Genomic DNA, 16,802 nt, shown 5'->3' with positions numbered 1-16,802 from the left:
AAAAGCTGGTGAAAGGTCTGGAAGGCATGTCCTCTGAGGAGTGGCTGAGGACACTGGGTTTCTCTAGCTTGGCAAGGAGGAGGCTGAGGGGTGACATCATTGCTCTCTGCAGCTTCCTGAGGAGGGGAAGTGGAGAGGGAGGCACTGATCTCTTCTCACTGGTATCCAGTCCAGGACATGTGGGAATGGCTCAAAGCTGTTCCAGGGGGAGTTCGGACAGTGTCGATAACACAGGGATGTTTTACCTATTGCTGAGCAGTGCTTACACATCATCAAGTCCATTACTGCTTCTCCTGTTGCCCCACCAGCAAGCAAGGTGGGGATACACGACAAGTTGGGAGGGGACACAATTGGGACAGCTGGCCCCAACTGACCACAGGGATATTCCATACAATGTGATGACATGCTCAGCAATAAAAGCTGGGGAAGAAGGAGGAAGGAGGGGACGTTTAGAGTTACAGTCTTTTGTCTTCCCATGTAACAGTTACATGTGATGGAGCCCTGCTTTCCTGGAGATGGCTCAAAACCCCTGCCTGCTGATGGGAAGTAGTGAATGGATTCCTTATTTTGCTTTGCTTGCGTGTGCAGCTTTTGCTTTGCTTATTAAACAATCTTTGCCTCAGTCCATGAGTTTTCTCACTTACACCTTTCCAATTCTTTCCCCCATCCCAGTGCGGGGGGAATGTGAGCATCCGTGTGGTGTTCAGTGGCTGGCTGGGGTTAGACCATGACACCCATCAAGGTTTTCAGTAAGGCATATTTTAAATTCTTAAATCACTCCTAAATTTTCACATAACAATATTAGCTATAGAGGTTTTTCTGTTTCTGCATGTATCCAAGAATGTTGGGTTTTTACTAAAATCTATTTTTTTTTTGTAACAATTTATCTGCTGTAACACAACATGATTGAATTTACTTAAGAGGCTAAGTTCAGTAGTTCAGGATTCAGATGATATCTTATGTAGGAATGTTAGCTGTGGGTAACATTGCTAATTTATCACAAACAAATGTGTTTTCAAAGGACATACCTTTGTGGTAGAAAGTAAAGGGAGTTCAACAGAGTTTTCTTTAAATGTACATTTCATGATACCTCTTTGCTCTGTTTCTTGAGTAGAAATTGTTTGATATGTTCCTTTTACAGAAGTAATGACTGAGAATTCAGACAAATCTGGTTTTCAGAGTGTATAGCAGTTTGTGGTTCCATTGATTTGTAATTAAAAATAAACATAATATTATATCAGGTAATGAATGTCATCTGAGTGTGACTTTTTGCAGAAATTAAGAAACAATTCCTAAAATACAGAAGATGCTCAAATCCACTGATCATAGGAATTATATAATTATCTTTATAAGATTAAACTAGGACACAATGTAACACTAACAGAATAAAGACATATTAGTTGCTGAGACCTAACTGTAGAGCAATTAAGAAATATTACAGGGGCTGAAGGTAAGATATTGCTGACCTAAAGTTAAAATATCTGTCCTTTTCAATAGCTGAGATTTTTGGTGGAAATGCAGTTACAGCAATGATCTAATGAAATGTGTGAATTTCTATGCAGAAATGAAGCGGTGTTGAAAAACTCTCTCTGAGCATCCCAGCAAACCACATAAGTGAATTAATACTTTTTGTTCTTTTTGTCTATGTGGGATGGATTCTACCTGCTGATGCTAAGGTGATAATAATAACTCAGAATTTTCGAGCTCTTTTCATTAATAATACCCTGAGGGAAGAAGCATCCTCACTCCTTTCCTAAAAATATCACTCACTAAACAGACCAGTGTTATTGCCAGAATGGAACCAGAATTCTGTTCTGAAGTCTTTGGAATACCAATGTGGGCTTTTTAATGAGATTTAACAGCTAATTACTCAAATTCATTGAAATATGCCTACAGAACTTTATAGTCTGGAATAGAAAAAAGGCTGCTACCACAAGCAGATGTGTAGGTATAGGTTTCTATTAAGGTTCTATGTATTTACATACACAAATACCGAACTTTGGATATACATGTCCTTGAGAGAAGACATTTATTAAAGATCCATTCGATCATTCATAATAAATTACTATTTAAGTCCAAGGTTTTGTTTTTGTTTTTGTTTTTTATTGTACCCACTTCATTTTAGCACACTGCAACAAGAATGCAGTATATCTGTTGTTTTTTTTCTTTTAAATACATGGTACACCTTACCATAACATGCTATCTAAAATGCAGAGCAATAGCTCCTTTCTCATCAGCTGTTCTTATGACTGAAGGAGTTTACTTTGCCATCATCTTACTCATGTAAGTAAATGAATTATCTTTGTTTTGCAGAATATAGTGTACATTTTGCTTGACAGTATATGAAGCTCATAAACTGAAAGCAGAGAAAAATGCAAAAGGAATATCTAAGGTCATATTCTTAATATCTTTCTGTTATTGTGAATTATGATTGCACCTAAAGGCCTCATCAAAATCATACAAATGTTCTTTGTTGTAAAACAGAGTAGGAAAAAAACCTGTTAGTCTTTAAAAATTTACTGTGCAATTGGAAAAGATAAACCAAAGAAATGGATGCAGGAAACTCAAAAAGTAATCAAGGTGTAGGCTGATAAATAGTTAGCTTAACTTTTGAAAGTTCAGTAAGGAGGTAGGCATGTCATAGGACTCTTGAGGGTTAGTTAATGGGATCAAAAGAAAATGAAGCCAAAGGAAACTGAAATTGAAGAATGAAAACTTAGAAAAGACCATGAAAAAAGGCATAAAATAGATAAGAAACATTGCTTAGTAGGGAACATTCTTCACATTCACTTTTGTTTTTAAAATGGATTTACCTCATGTTATGAAGATGACATGAATTAATTTCAGGTCCATATGCTGGTAAGTACATTGACAGTTCTGAGCTAAAAAACAATATTACTGTGTTCAGTTATGCTAACAGTTTTTCTCAAGAATTGTATTTCTCTTGTGAAGCATCATCTGTATCTTCAGTAACACCCTGTGACTTGCCAAATGCAGGAGATTTAGAAGATTTTTGTTGGGCAGCCAACATATTTTCTTTGATTTGATAAATCTCTCATGTGAAAATGTTTTCATATAAGTAGGTGCTACAAAGCCCATACTTTCATCTTTGGGAAGTGTTTAAAAAGGAGTAACATCTAAGTTCCCAAGTTCTTTAACTGCAAAATATTTCTTCAATGAGAAGTTTCAGCTAGGAGCTCAAAGACTTCCTGTTGCAAAGTTGATGGATTTTTATTGCTCAGCTTAAAAAAATGAATCACTCATCAAAAATCTAGAGTATAAAATAGTCCTTTTAAATAGTTTGAAGATGCCTTTTGAATATTTCTGACATCCATGTGGTTTATTTTTCTGACTCAGGTCAAATGCTAACTGACCTTTTTTCTTTATCTGGAGAGCACAAACACACAGTTTCACAAAGTTAGAGGAAAGAAAATATTAATTAGCATACTGAATGTGGCCAACTCAGTGAACTGTTTATTTTCCAGGAGTATATCTTTGATGGATCAATATGTTTTAGATGGAAATAATTCTAGATGGGTACCTAAAAAAGTTATACTGTGGGCTCATAATATTGTTAGCTGAAGCATAACAGAATAATTGTAAGGAAAGCATAGATTACATTCTTCAATGTTACCAGACATAAATCATAGAACTACTAATATGATGACATTTTATCAAATGGACATTTCTTTTTATTAAGGTTTAACTGAATAAGTTTACCTTATAATACCTCGTGTTTTTTTCAAAAGTTAGTGAATATGATACAAATTTCACTGAAATATCTTCAGTCTTTAGATTAAACTGAGATACACCTGATTTCCTTGCACGCATTACACACGTGAAACTAATCAACTGATTGCTTATTTGTCTTCTTGCATCTCTGAGTCATGTAGGTCAAGTTTTGTTTGATATCAGATACACTAAATTGTACACAAGTATACGTATACATGCATTCTGGTAAAAAGAGACATCCATTTCATAAAAGGTCAAGAAGAAGATTAACTTTTCTTTCTTGAGAACCAAGAAACTCCTTGAATGGGGATCTCTGTTCAACCATTACATTATCTACTGCTTTACTGCTGGAAAATGTTTAATTCAACAGCTCTCTTAAAGGCTCTGTGGAAATAGACCTCTCTCCTCCTTTCTTGAAGGCCTGCTTAGCCAGGTCTTAGAAAGTAGTTTATGAAATCAATAGACCAACCTGCATAAAGAAGAGTAACATAAATTATTATTTGTTTAGAGGAATTTCAAACTAGCCAATAAGTTTTAAATTAAAAGGAGGCCACCTACTGCATGAGGAAAGGATCCATACAGCTAGTAAGTCTGATGCAAGACGGTATAATTGTATGGACAACCTTTAAATAAATAACTGCTTTTTCAGAAATTCAGGCAGAATTACTGTAATTAAAGGTCACAGCTGGTAACCTCCAATAGCTCTAAGGATATTAAAAATGTAAGCATGGAGCTAGCTACCTTTGGTGTGTCTGTTTGGTAGCGGCATGTTCTGTGAATCAAATCAATATACTGTCTCTTTATAAAGACCTTTTGGTATGTCTATTCAAGGTTAATAGTTCTGTTAACAAAAAGTTTGTTAAGTAAACAGGATTAATTGTAAATTGCAGAGAAAAAAAATCTCCTGTAATCTGTTTGTGGGTTGTTTGCTTACATAGCCTGATGTCACTAAAGATCTTTTCTTTCTTCCCTTTGCTGAACAGTTCAGATGAACAAATTGATATTTCATTGATTTATTCACTGATTAATTATTCCCTGTTCATTGCTATTACTTTATGTAATTATTATATTATTATTTTCTCTGGGTACTTTGGCTAATCAACTTGTTATGAGTGTAAGGACTGTGTGAATGGCTGAAACTTTTAGGAAAGTTAATTAATTCATACAATAGTATAGTGAACATTTTTCATGCAAAAGAGCCAAATACCATGTTCTTACAGTCATTAATATTAGGAAATTGTTTTTTCTTTATTAGGGCCCACTCAACTGTTAAAATTTTGAAATCCTGAAAAATGACAGAACCTCTAAATACACAGAAATTTGTAAATATTTGAGATTTTTTTTTTTGTTTAGAAAATATTATCTTTGATGTTGCTTTTTTTTTATTATTTCTTCCAAACATAAAACTTGATGTTATTGCAGGGCTTATTGTGCTATTGATTCTACTTAGCTTACACCTAATGATCTTTTTTCTGAGGCATGTGTGTTTTGCAGAAACCTAAAGTAAGACCTCTTATGTAACTTTCATAGCCTATTCCTCAGAGTAGCTGTAAATTGTTTTCAGTTAACATGACTGCCAAAGCTCCAATATTATAGTTATCCTCTGTGTTAGAAAAAGATAAATTCTGTGTTGTGCTAAGTATCATTTGTGTTGTAGTGAGTAGTCTTGTTTAACTCAATATGACACTTAAGTATATTCTTAGGTTTCAGCTGAAACCAGTGCATATCATGAATGTCTTTTGATTTGAATGGCATTAAGGATAGATTATTCACTACTTTCCAAGCTCAATTTCAGAAATAATTTCAACTCACAACTCTCAGTTTCTGAAAAAAAAAAATCCCTATAATATCATATAGCTCATGCCTACTTGTCTGTCATCAGTCTCACTGTAAAATCTTTAGAGGTCTGTTATCTTTGTATTTAATACAAAGACATTAATCAAACATTCATATTTAGGTATCCAGGTGTTTTGTATAAAGGCAGGTCCTGCCTGATGAACCTGATTTCCTTCTATGACAAGATGACCCGATTATTGGACGAGGGAAAGGCTGAGGACATTGTCTACCTAGACTTTTGAAAAGCATTTGACACTGTCCCCCATGGAATTCTCATGGAAAAACTGGCGGCTCATGGCCTGGATGAGCATACTATCTGCTGGATCAAGCACTGGCTGGATGGGCGGTCCCAAAGAGTGGTGGTCAATGGAGTTAAATCCAGCTGGCAGCCAGTCACAAGTGGTGTCCCTCAGGGCTCAGTGTTGGGACCATTTCTGTTTAACATCTTTATTGATGATCTTGATAAGGACATAGAGTGTATCATCAGCAAGTTTGCAGATGACACGAAGCTAAGTGGGAGTGTTGATCTGCATGAGGATAGGGAGGCTCTACAGAGAGACTTGGATAGATTGGATTGATGGGCCGATGCTAATGGAATGTGCTTCAACAAGGCCAAGTGCCGGGTCCTGCACTTGGGCCACAACAACCCCATGCATCGCTCCAGGCTTGGGGAAGTGTGGCTGGAGAGCTGCCTGCCAGAAAAGGACCTGGGAGTTCTAATGGACAAGCAGCTGAACATGAGCCAGCAGTGTGCCCAGGTGGCCAAGAAAGCCAATGGCACCCTGGCTTGTATTAGAAATAGTGTGACCAGCAGAAGGAGGGAGGTGATTGTCCCCTGTACTCAGCACTGGTGAGGCCACACCTTGAGTATTGTGTCCAGTTCTGGGCACCTCAATATGAGAGAGATATTGAGGTGCTGGAGCAAGTGCAGAGGAGGGCAATGAAGCTGGTGAAGGGCCTGGAGAATAAATCTTATGAGGAGCAATTGAAGGAGCTGGGACTGTTTAGTTTGAGGAAGAGGAGGCTGAGGGGAGACCTCATCATTCTCTACAACTACTTGAAAGGACATCGTAGAGAGATTGGTGCTGGTCTCTTCTCACAGGTCATTAGCGATAGAACAAGAGGGAATGGCTTCAAGCTGCAGCAGGGTAGGTTTAGGCTGGACATTAGGAAAAAATTCTTCACAGAAAGCGTGGTCAGACACTGGAATAGGCTGCCCAGGGAGGTGGTGGAGTCACCATCCCTGAATGTGTTTAAGACTCGTTTAGATGTGGTGTTAAGGGATATGGTGTAAGGGAGAACTTTGTAGAGTGGGGTTGATGGTTGGACTCGATGATCCCAAGGGTCTTTTCCAACCTAAATGATTCTATGATTCTATAATACCACAATTATGTATTTTCTCACAGTTCTTGAAGATACCACGGGATTTTGTATGGGGAAGAGCCAACATTGATTTTTTTTGTTGATTTATTCAGTGTAATGCCTGAAAAACATGAAAATTAAAAAAAAACCAAAACAGTCATTTACAAGATTCTTTCTCTAGTGGCACTTATCTTTACGTAAGTCTCTTGACACTGGAAGGCAAGGCTGTTTTCAAAAATGGCAATTTGTTTTCAAAGCTCTAGATACTCTGCCAAATAAATTACTTTGTTTATCATAAAGCAATTCACGGATACATCAAGTATAAAGTATAAAATAATCTACATTTTAAATATTCAGTAAAGCTCTGAAAGCTCACAAGTCAATAAAATGTCACTCTGATGCTACAGTTTTCTTTATGGGTCATTGTCCAGTGTGTTGAGCAACAAAAAAATACAAGTCATAATTAGTGAAGCAGTGCACTTATCTTGAAGCAATTGCACAGAATCACAGAATCACAGAATGTTAGGGGTTGGAAGGGACCTCAGGAGGTCATCTAGTCCAACCCCCCTGACAGAGCAGGGTCACCTAGAGCAGGTTGCACAGGAACGCATCCAGGCAGGTTTTGAATGTCTCCAGAGACAGAGCCTCCACCGCCTCTCTGGGCAGCCTGTTCCAGTGCTCTGCCACCCTCAAAGGAAAGAAGTTCCTCCTCATGTTGAGATGGAACTTCCTATGTTCAAGTTTGTGCCCATTACCCCTTGTCCTGTCCCCGGGCACCACTGAAAAGAGCCTGGCCCCATCCTCCTGACACCCACCCCTTGAGTATTTATAAGTATTGATAAGATCCCCCCTCAGTCGCCTTTTTTCCAGACTGAAGAGACCCAAATCCCTCAGTCTTTCTTCATAAGAGAGGTGTTCCAGTCCCCTAAACATCTTGTTTGATGTTAGACTTCACTGTATCTCAGCAAAGGCAGAAAAAGTTGTTATCCAAGTGCTGTACACTTGTTATTTTGCTGTAGGAACAGTTCTCATGTCTCATAACTCATGCTTTTTCTTAAGTATGTGCCAGAGTACACCTTTATTAAGTATATGAACATTTATTGAGCTGAATGTAAGTATACATTGTACAGTGGAATAAAAGTAACATGGCATTTATGTACACTCAGTCCATTGCTACCATCTTGAGAGGAGGCACAGTCATAATAAACACAGGAGATTAAGCAAGCATTAACAAGACTTTTAACTGGCTGGAAGAGCCAGCTGTAGGACAGAACAGGAGTTGTTCGTTGGTTCCAGTCCTCAGACAGGCAGTTCTCTGAACTCACACATAATTTGGTGATAATTAGAACCATATTTGTATGTGCTATGTGCATTCTTACCATCCTCAATTTACAGTATAAACTCCTATTTTATGCAATGGAATATCGTAAAGAAATGAAGCTGTTCAAGTTGGAATTAATTTCATGGTACTTCAGTCAGGAACAATGTAATATTGCTTACAAGTCCGTATTCTGACTCCTTTGTTTGCATTAGCAATTTAGGAATAAAATTCTGTTTATTTTGATTAATTGTAAGATCCTGGCATGAAAATAGGAGTAGACTAGAAAATGGTAATATTTTAAGAGAAATCCGACAAGGTGAAAAATCTCGAGTTAATTAGTGTGCCTGGACTGATTAATATCTCCTGTTATTTGCATTATTGTGGAATCTGAAAGCTCATATTGGGTGTACCGGGTGTAACAGGTAAAAGCAATGGAAGATATAGTTCCATATAGTTTCACCAGTAGTTGTATTCATAATCTGCTTTGAAGCAGCATATAACAAGATCCTGTTAATTCCAAAAGTAGGAAAACAGAAAAAAGGAGGACAGGAAGAAAAAGAAATTATGTGGTCATGTTTCGTATTTGTTGAAAAGCTTGCAAGTTACAAATATATTGGAAGAACAATTCATAGATGTCTGTTGTCCTGTTAAGCTGTGTATAGAATGATATTGTAGCAGGTTGATGTTTATAGCCAGTACTTCATAACACATCAAAAATACTTGATGAAGAGATCTGAAGACGTATATGACAAATGCAGATTTGAAGGATGACTTAAAAAACATTTCTGATAGTTATTTCCTTCACTGAGGTTGATGCTATTGTAGAAATTACATGTATCACAAGGCATTATTCAAAGAAATTGAAAATTATGTATAAATATCTTAATGTACAGAAAATTCCAGTGACTTATTGGGCTTTTATATCTGATAGAGAAAGGTATAAGAAGAATCGTAGCTTGAAATTATAAAATCTAGTGAACTTAGAAATAAAAGGCACATTTTTGATAAAAGGAGGATGCAATTAAATAAATTAAATTAGTGGAAAACTGACTTTTTGAATAAGGATTGGATGTTTTTTGAAAGATATGATTTATTGTATTCAATCACTGACATCAATAAAAATTACCTTTTACAGAAGTCAAACCTGATAGTGTAAGAGCTTTATCTGGATCAATCCACACTGAGTTACAGCCTTCCAACAAGACAGCAGACAGCTGCTGTATCACTACTGGACACCAATGGACTACATGTCGTCTTAACCTTGCCAAAAGGTAAGGTAAAATTTATAACCCCATGAAATTTGTTCAAACTAATGCACTTTACCTCACAAGTTAGGTTGAGCTAAGTATGCACATATGGTCTGTTGTAACTCACCTGATGAACAGTGACTTGTAAAGCTGCCATAAATTGATTGCTTTTGATTGTGTGCCCGTATGCTTCTACGAACAGGAAATATTCCATACTTTAAAGCTTTTACAGCTTGTCCCTCCATGGGTAGTAGCACTTTTATTAAACGTGGTGGATCTGTAATTCTGATGGGAATAAGTACTGTTTAAAATCAGAGTACAAAAATGAGTGTAAGTTCTTATTTAATTAATTACAGGGTCTGTTTTTGTGGAAATGGTGATATGATTCATGGATGATAATAATGCTAGGCATTTGATGCAATATGATACACTTTGAGGCCTTTGCTAACATAATTCATGTAAATCCACTGTTAAACTCCTTGGGAGCTTCTGGAAACATCTTTGTCTTACAAGGTGATCTCAAGGCTAAAAAAAATTAATCAAAATGTTTGATCAAAAAGGGGTCAAACTTCCAGAATCCACATACTACAATGAAAATACCTTGCAATAGTGCAAAATGTGTAAGTTAGTTCAAATCTACAAGCTATAGCAACAACTTTTATTACCATAGACAGATGATTACAAATTCAGGCTGAACAGATGAGCTGTTAAAATATAAAGATCCCATTTACATTTACATTGTTGGTAAGTGTGTGAAGGAAGATGAAGGCTTTTTTTTTTTAAAAAAAAGAGAGTAAATAAAATGTTTATATTGTTTATAAACAAAGCATTCTCTAAAGAGTGCTAAGATGCATCTGTACTGTAGCAGATTAGAATTTCTAAGTAAAAGTGTTTTGATGTATCTCTCCCAATAAATTATATTATCTTTCCTTTTCTCAAGCTATACAGTGATTCATCAAATGTTTTTCAGCGGCAGATATGTCGTTCTCCTACAATAACTGGCCTCTGTGTCACCCTTTCTTGGTGAATAAAGAAAATCAACAACCTTCTCACTCACTTTCAGATGTGCTTCTTCCAAAACAAGGCTGAAACACCTACCAGTATGTCTGTGTGTGTGAAGCTAAAAGTAATGACATCTGCTCTGCAGATAAACATCGTTCTTCAGTGCTCTCAATGCAGTATCTACTGATGCTGTGCAGTTTTATATAACTCATTTTCTTATTTTCCATTTGGCCAAGAACCTTGAATGAAAACAGGATCTTAACAGCTCGTCATCTCTACTTGAATTAATAATCTTCTGTTTGTGATATCACAAATTATTGCTATGAAAATGATTATGATTTCACAGAAGACTGTGATAAAAAAATAAGCTGTAAATCCTTCTAATCAAAGCTACTCTTTTCATGCAAATGAAAATCTAATTAGAAGAGGAAACAATCTGTTTTTACAGACCACCATGAAAAGAGCTGTTCAGCATTAAATATATTTTGGTAAAGATGTTAGCCTGAAAAAAGCTACTGGAGTAAGTCAGGTTATTGAATATTTATTCTGTCTGACATAATCCTAAAATATTCAATCCATGGAACTTCTGCTGAAATCAGAATAACTTTTGTTGTTGGAGTCTTTGCAAAAGTAAATCTTTCAATTTCTTTAAAAGTGTTGAAAGCTGCTTCATTGGAATGGGGAATTAATGTTAGAAAGATTATCAGAATTTAGTCTTTTTGCACACAGAATTCTATCGTACAGTCTAATAAGATCGTCTTGAAGTGCTGAAGACTCTTACAACAGGGTTCCAAGAATAACTGTCACACTGCATATAAAACAATATTTTAGATTTGGTTTTAATTAGCTTTTTTTTTCCCTTTAAAAGTCTCTTCTGTTACCTGAACAGAAATATTTTACAGTACAGAGACTCTTTATTGGTATTTTTAACCCTAAAAGGTAGTTATTTCTTTCAGCTCTGTTCCTTCAGGACCCCGCTCCCTGATCAAAAACATCATCCTGATAAAAAAGATGTTTCATGCAGAAACATGCAGAAGCTTGCAGGCATGCATTTAGAATTAGTAGAAATAAGTATCATAAGCAGACATTAGTATAATAAGGAAATGTATTTTATTAGAAAATACAAGTTTGTCAAGACCAAAGCTCTTCAGAGAAGCAGACTGATTTTGAGTAAAATGAAATTAAGAGAAATTCTTAATTTCAGGATGAAAAATTTCGAGCTCATGAAACAGCGAAGCTGAGGAGAAGCTTGGAATAACTGAAAACACTTAGATCAAGTCTTCACATTATTTTGCCTTCTCACATTAACAAAATCTTGAAGATCAGTTCATTAAATACTTTTTGATTGCATTGACCCTTTGGACACTGGTTTGTCTTGCATTTCTCAGTCTTCTTTTCCTGTTCGGTAGAAAATAATCACTAAATGAAGGAGAGAAATTCATAGCTCACTGGTTATAACACATGGCTGGGTTACGGGATTTAGATATAAACTCTTGAACTGAATGGGGCAAAGTAAGTATTTGAAATTATGCCTGCTATTTCCCACATTTGTTTGAGAGGCCAAGGTTCAAGGTTTCTTATTCTAATTAGGCAAACCAGGGATGTGAATGACTCCATAGTTAAAAACTGATTATTTGTAGCTTTTTAGGATAGTGCTGATTCAGAAGTATAACCAGTTTTAATAGGAACAGAACTAGATGACCTTAAGGTCATGAAGAAATTACCTCAAAAATGCAAAAGCAGACTCAAAGTCCTCCACCCAAACTGTGCTATGAGTTTGGGATGTTCAATGTAATTTTTCTTAGCTGGAATACAAGAAAATTAAATTCGAGGCTTTTAGCATGAAAGAAGTCCAAGAAATAAAAAAATAATTTAATGCATTGTGCACATTCCAGTTATGTGAAAAGGCAGATATATGCTCACATATGCCATAATAAGTCCTTAAATGTATAGGGATCATTGTACAATAAATCCCACAAACCCTAAAATCCAAATAAAAGGTATAATATCTATATGTTATTCTTTTTTTATTTGTAATCAGGTATATTATTATTAGGTCAAGCAAAAAAAAAAAAAAAAAAGGGTTAACCAATATGCTCAATATAAAAAAAAATAGGGTTAAGCAATGAAATTTGGGACAAATCCAATGAACAGTGTCAGCTGGAAAAAATCCTGGAACGGGCTACTCTTCATTTGCCCATAATAGTGCTATTCCATTTGTTTAATTATTATATGTAGGTTTTATTATTTACATGCAAGTAGTTATTTAACTGATTAAGACCAGAAAACTTGATTTTGCACTTCCTAAAATGGATGCCTTATTGAGCTGCAGTGTCACTTAACTAGGTGGATTAGGAAGTGGGAGGGACTGTGAGTCTGAACTCTATGTCAAAGACTATTTATGCATTTTACATTTAAAGGTAATTGGATAAAATATAAGATTGCCATTGTGAATGTTGACCAGAAATAAAGAAGGATCTTAAATCTCAGCAGAGACATTGTCATACAACAATCGAGCTTCTTTTTGCTTATTCTCTGTATGACTTCTGCAATGCTGCATTTGGTTACTAAAAAGTATCCCCTTTTTATCAGGAAGGTTAAGAGCTCAGCCCCATCCTGCTTTACAGTTTGGAAGTTCAGACAGAGGCAGAGCTATGGGTTTAAGCCTTCTCAGGACGGGCAAGACTTGACGTCTCAATTCTGTTACTTCAAACACTTAAAGTACTATCACTACTAGATGGCTGTGTGAGAAAATTTTACATTCGCTCCACTAGTCCCGTCTGCTCAGAAAAGTACTTGGCATCTATTCCTGATAAAGTATTTTGATGCGACTCATATTTTCCGTTGCCTGGTTCTGTTAGTTGATACATCACTTGGAAATGCAGGAGGAGATGTATTTCAGTGGAGAAAAGTAACTTCTCCAAAAGATCTTGTCAATCAGCTGTGGAAGGAGAATGGCTGCCTCACTTAGGAGGTCCTGCTGGAGGTAGGAGGCTACTTTTATGTGTTGCTCTATCTCAGATAATATAAGTAGGCTAAATCTGGCCCCATGTTGCTTTACAGTTCATGTTCAGACCTTCAGCTGATAAAAAGCTGACGTAAGTCTCTATGGTGTCGGGCCTGAGCCTTCAATATTCATTGGTAACACCTTGAATCCTTTTAGTGGTATCCTGTCTTCATTAACTTTCTCTTCTGGTGACACATCAATTTCAGTGTTCAGACCTACAGTTCGCTCTTTATATTGATTTTTAAAATTAAGTTAGAAAAGGTTGTGAAGTTCTTCCGAGTAGGTACGAAATGATTTATCACTAAAAAGAACTATATATCTCTCTTCACTGGAATAGAAAAGAAGGGCTTAGCTCCCACTGTTATCTAGGAGGTCTTTTGTATATTGAGCTACACTTAAAAAGTGCAGGAAAGCTAGCATTTGTTCAGGTAGATTTTACCATAATGCAAATAACCTTTTAACATATAGATTTGAATAAATCTACATGTTTTCCTTAGCCTTTGGAGAATCAGTGTGCTTCATATGGCTAAGAATTAATTGGTCACCTTGCCATTTAGTTATTTCAGTTTTCTTATGGTGAATTTCTTCTTCTTTGGAGAGATGCAAGGAATGTACCTGAAGCAAAACCTCAGTCCAAGACACCTTACACACTGTGAGGATAAAAGAACTAAACTCCCAGTCTCACTTTAGTTGTGACTAGCTCATATTTCAACAAATAGATCTTTTATTTAAAACAATGATAAGTAGGCTAGTAAATGGTAAGTTTTCCTAAAACAGCAAAGGTGGCAGTTATGAAGACCGCAACTTGCTGACACCCTCACTTGAAGACTGCAAGTTCAGAATGAAAAATGGTGCCTTCTTCTTCACTGACTTCTGTAATAGTATTTTGAGGTAATGGTGGGGTTTAGTGCACTAAAACTTTCCTGTGTCGTAGCGACTTCCAGGCCTCTTCACTGTTTCTTCATCTCACCCTCACAGCACACTTATCCCTCACACCCTTCACCCCTTTCCCATTTCCCCTTATCAATTACTTTTACTAATCCATCTCTCCTGTGTTTTTTTCACTTTATCCAGTCATCTTCTGTAACTCGTTAAGTATGGATATCACCTTTACAAGTAGATGGCCCCAGGTTTTGTAGACTCAGGACTTGTTTTTCCTTGTCTTGGCCTGAGTTATTTTATTTTGTTTTAGATATGTTAACAATTGTCTAATGATCAGGTAACTTTTAAAAATTTTGCTTTAGTTTACAGTGATAACAAGTAGTTATTCTGTGCAGATTAAATTGTCTCTGAATCAAAAGTGGTATGGATGAGTGAACACAGAATGATACTAGAGGCTATTCCCTAGTATTGAAATCTTGTTATGGGCAGACGCTTTGTATATGCAGCCAAAAATTTGTTGTTCATACAGTTGAAATCTTAACAGTTTAATCAAAGAATTTTTATTAGTACAGATTTAATTATTACAGAAAAGGAAAATACAGTGTACTACCATTATGGAAAAAAAATAATCTCTGTTATAATACAGTTTAAATTGTTATACGCACATGCTAGTACCTAGCCCTTTTTCTGGAGTTATGCCCATCTTTCCACTGCTCCTCTGTATCCTGAGGTAAATGGCTTCAATGAGTAAATGGCTTCAAATACCATCCTGTGCTTGTACTTCTATCTATATAAAAACTACAGCTACAGTCATTGGAAAAGTTGCTATTACAGACAAATCAAATAAAACCAAAGTTCCAGGCAGGTTGAAGCAAATTCAGAAAAGGTAAACTTTGCAAACCTCAGTCCTGAGGCCCCACAAAGTCAGTACACAGCCTGTTACTAACAATGGCAATCACGTATTTACTGGACTTCAAAGCTAAAAAGTCCTAGTCTGCAAATAGAAATCACAAATGGCAAATCATACCTGGTAAAGTTCAAGGTAAAATTGGTTTTAGTGTTAACAACAGGGATAGAAAACCTGAATAATTGGGAATCACTGAACAAAAGGGCACATAGACCAACCTAGAGGACCCCACTAACAGAGTCAAACTGCCAGCAGACAGCTTTGGACTCTGACGACTTGCTGTGATGTTCTGTTGTATTTTTGTAACTGTTGTATTTTGATTAGACTGTTAGAATTATTTTAATTAACTACGAATAAATTCTTGACTTCTCAAATAAAATGTGTTCTTTTCATGCCTATAACAAGATATTGAATGCAACACTCATTTTTTTTCTCAAACAACAACAACAAAAAAATTGATCTATTATTTGACCAGAACTTTTAAGGGATTATTCTGTTTTTTTCAATGCTTAATAGATGAAAAAGATTTATCAGTGTCTTTCTAAAATCCACAATCATAAGGAAGATTTAGTCTTAATTTACTACTTCCCAATGAAGAAATTAGTCTTCATCAGATGTTGGGACACAGTTTTTAATACTTTGAATTCAAACATCTAGAGAACTGAACTAATCTCTAAATTCAGCTCTGGATTCATGCTCTGCTTTATTCTAACCTAAAGCTGAACTGTCTTAATTCTATAGCAATGTAAGCTTTGAAAGTCATGAGACCTTTTTAAGGCATTCCTGTCAGTTGGTTTTGTCATATTCACCTTCATAAGTAGAAATGTAATCAGAAAATTAGTTGGAAAAAGTCCCAACTAATACAAAAAAGTCCCAATTAGTACTAAAAAAGTCCCAAAAGTTCCCTTCCAAAAGTTGTGGGGGAACAACTAGCTCCTCCGTTGAGAGATGGTAAATGGATAACGTGGAGAAAACATGCAACACAGATGGAAAATTTTCATAGCAGCACAGAAGTAAAAATCTGGATTCATTGAATGCCTTTTTTTTCTTTCTTTTCCTTTTTTTTTAATGTGTCTTTGGTGGCTCTCTTTTAGCCTGTCCTTGATGTATGAATTCACTCTGAGAGCTCTTTGAAGCTTGGAGTGCCTGCCTGCTGATATCTCCTAGTATATCTCCTAGTTTGATTATCTTAATCTGTAGGGACTGTTTTATGAGCAGTATCGTTAATGCAATTTACACTATTTAGTATATCTAAAAAGATGACTAAGTAATTAATTACATGTCCAGTTAGGGCATTTAAGCAAGGTGTAAATCAAAGGATCTCAAGAGTCTATTTCTTTTGTGGATGAAGGAAAAAATAATTAATCCAGTAAGAAAATCAGGGCACCCTAAGGAGTAGGACTAAAATATGGCAGCTGTGAAGACTCCAAAAGGTCAGGAATACCAAAATCAGAAAAGAAATTCAACATCATGCTAAGACAAAGCTATAAAAAAATTACGTAACCA

The sequence above is a fragment of the Rissa tridactyla genome, chromosome 2 (genome assembly GCF_028500815.1).
Source record: "Rissa tridactyla isolate bRisTri1 chromosome 2, bRisTri1.patW.cur.20221130, whole genome shotgun sequence".
NCBI classification, from domain to species: Eukaryota; Metazoa; Chordata; class Aves; order Charadriiformes; family Laridae; genus Rissa; species Rissa tridactyla.
Note: the sequence above shows the minus strand (reverse complement) of the source record.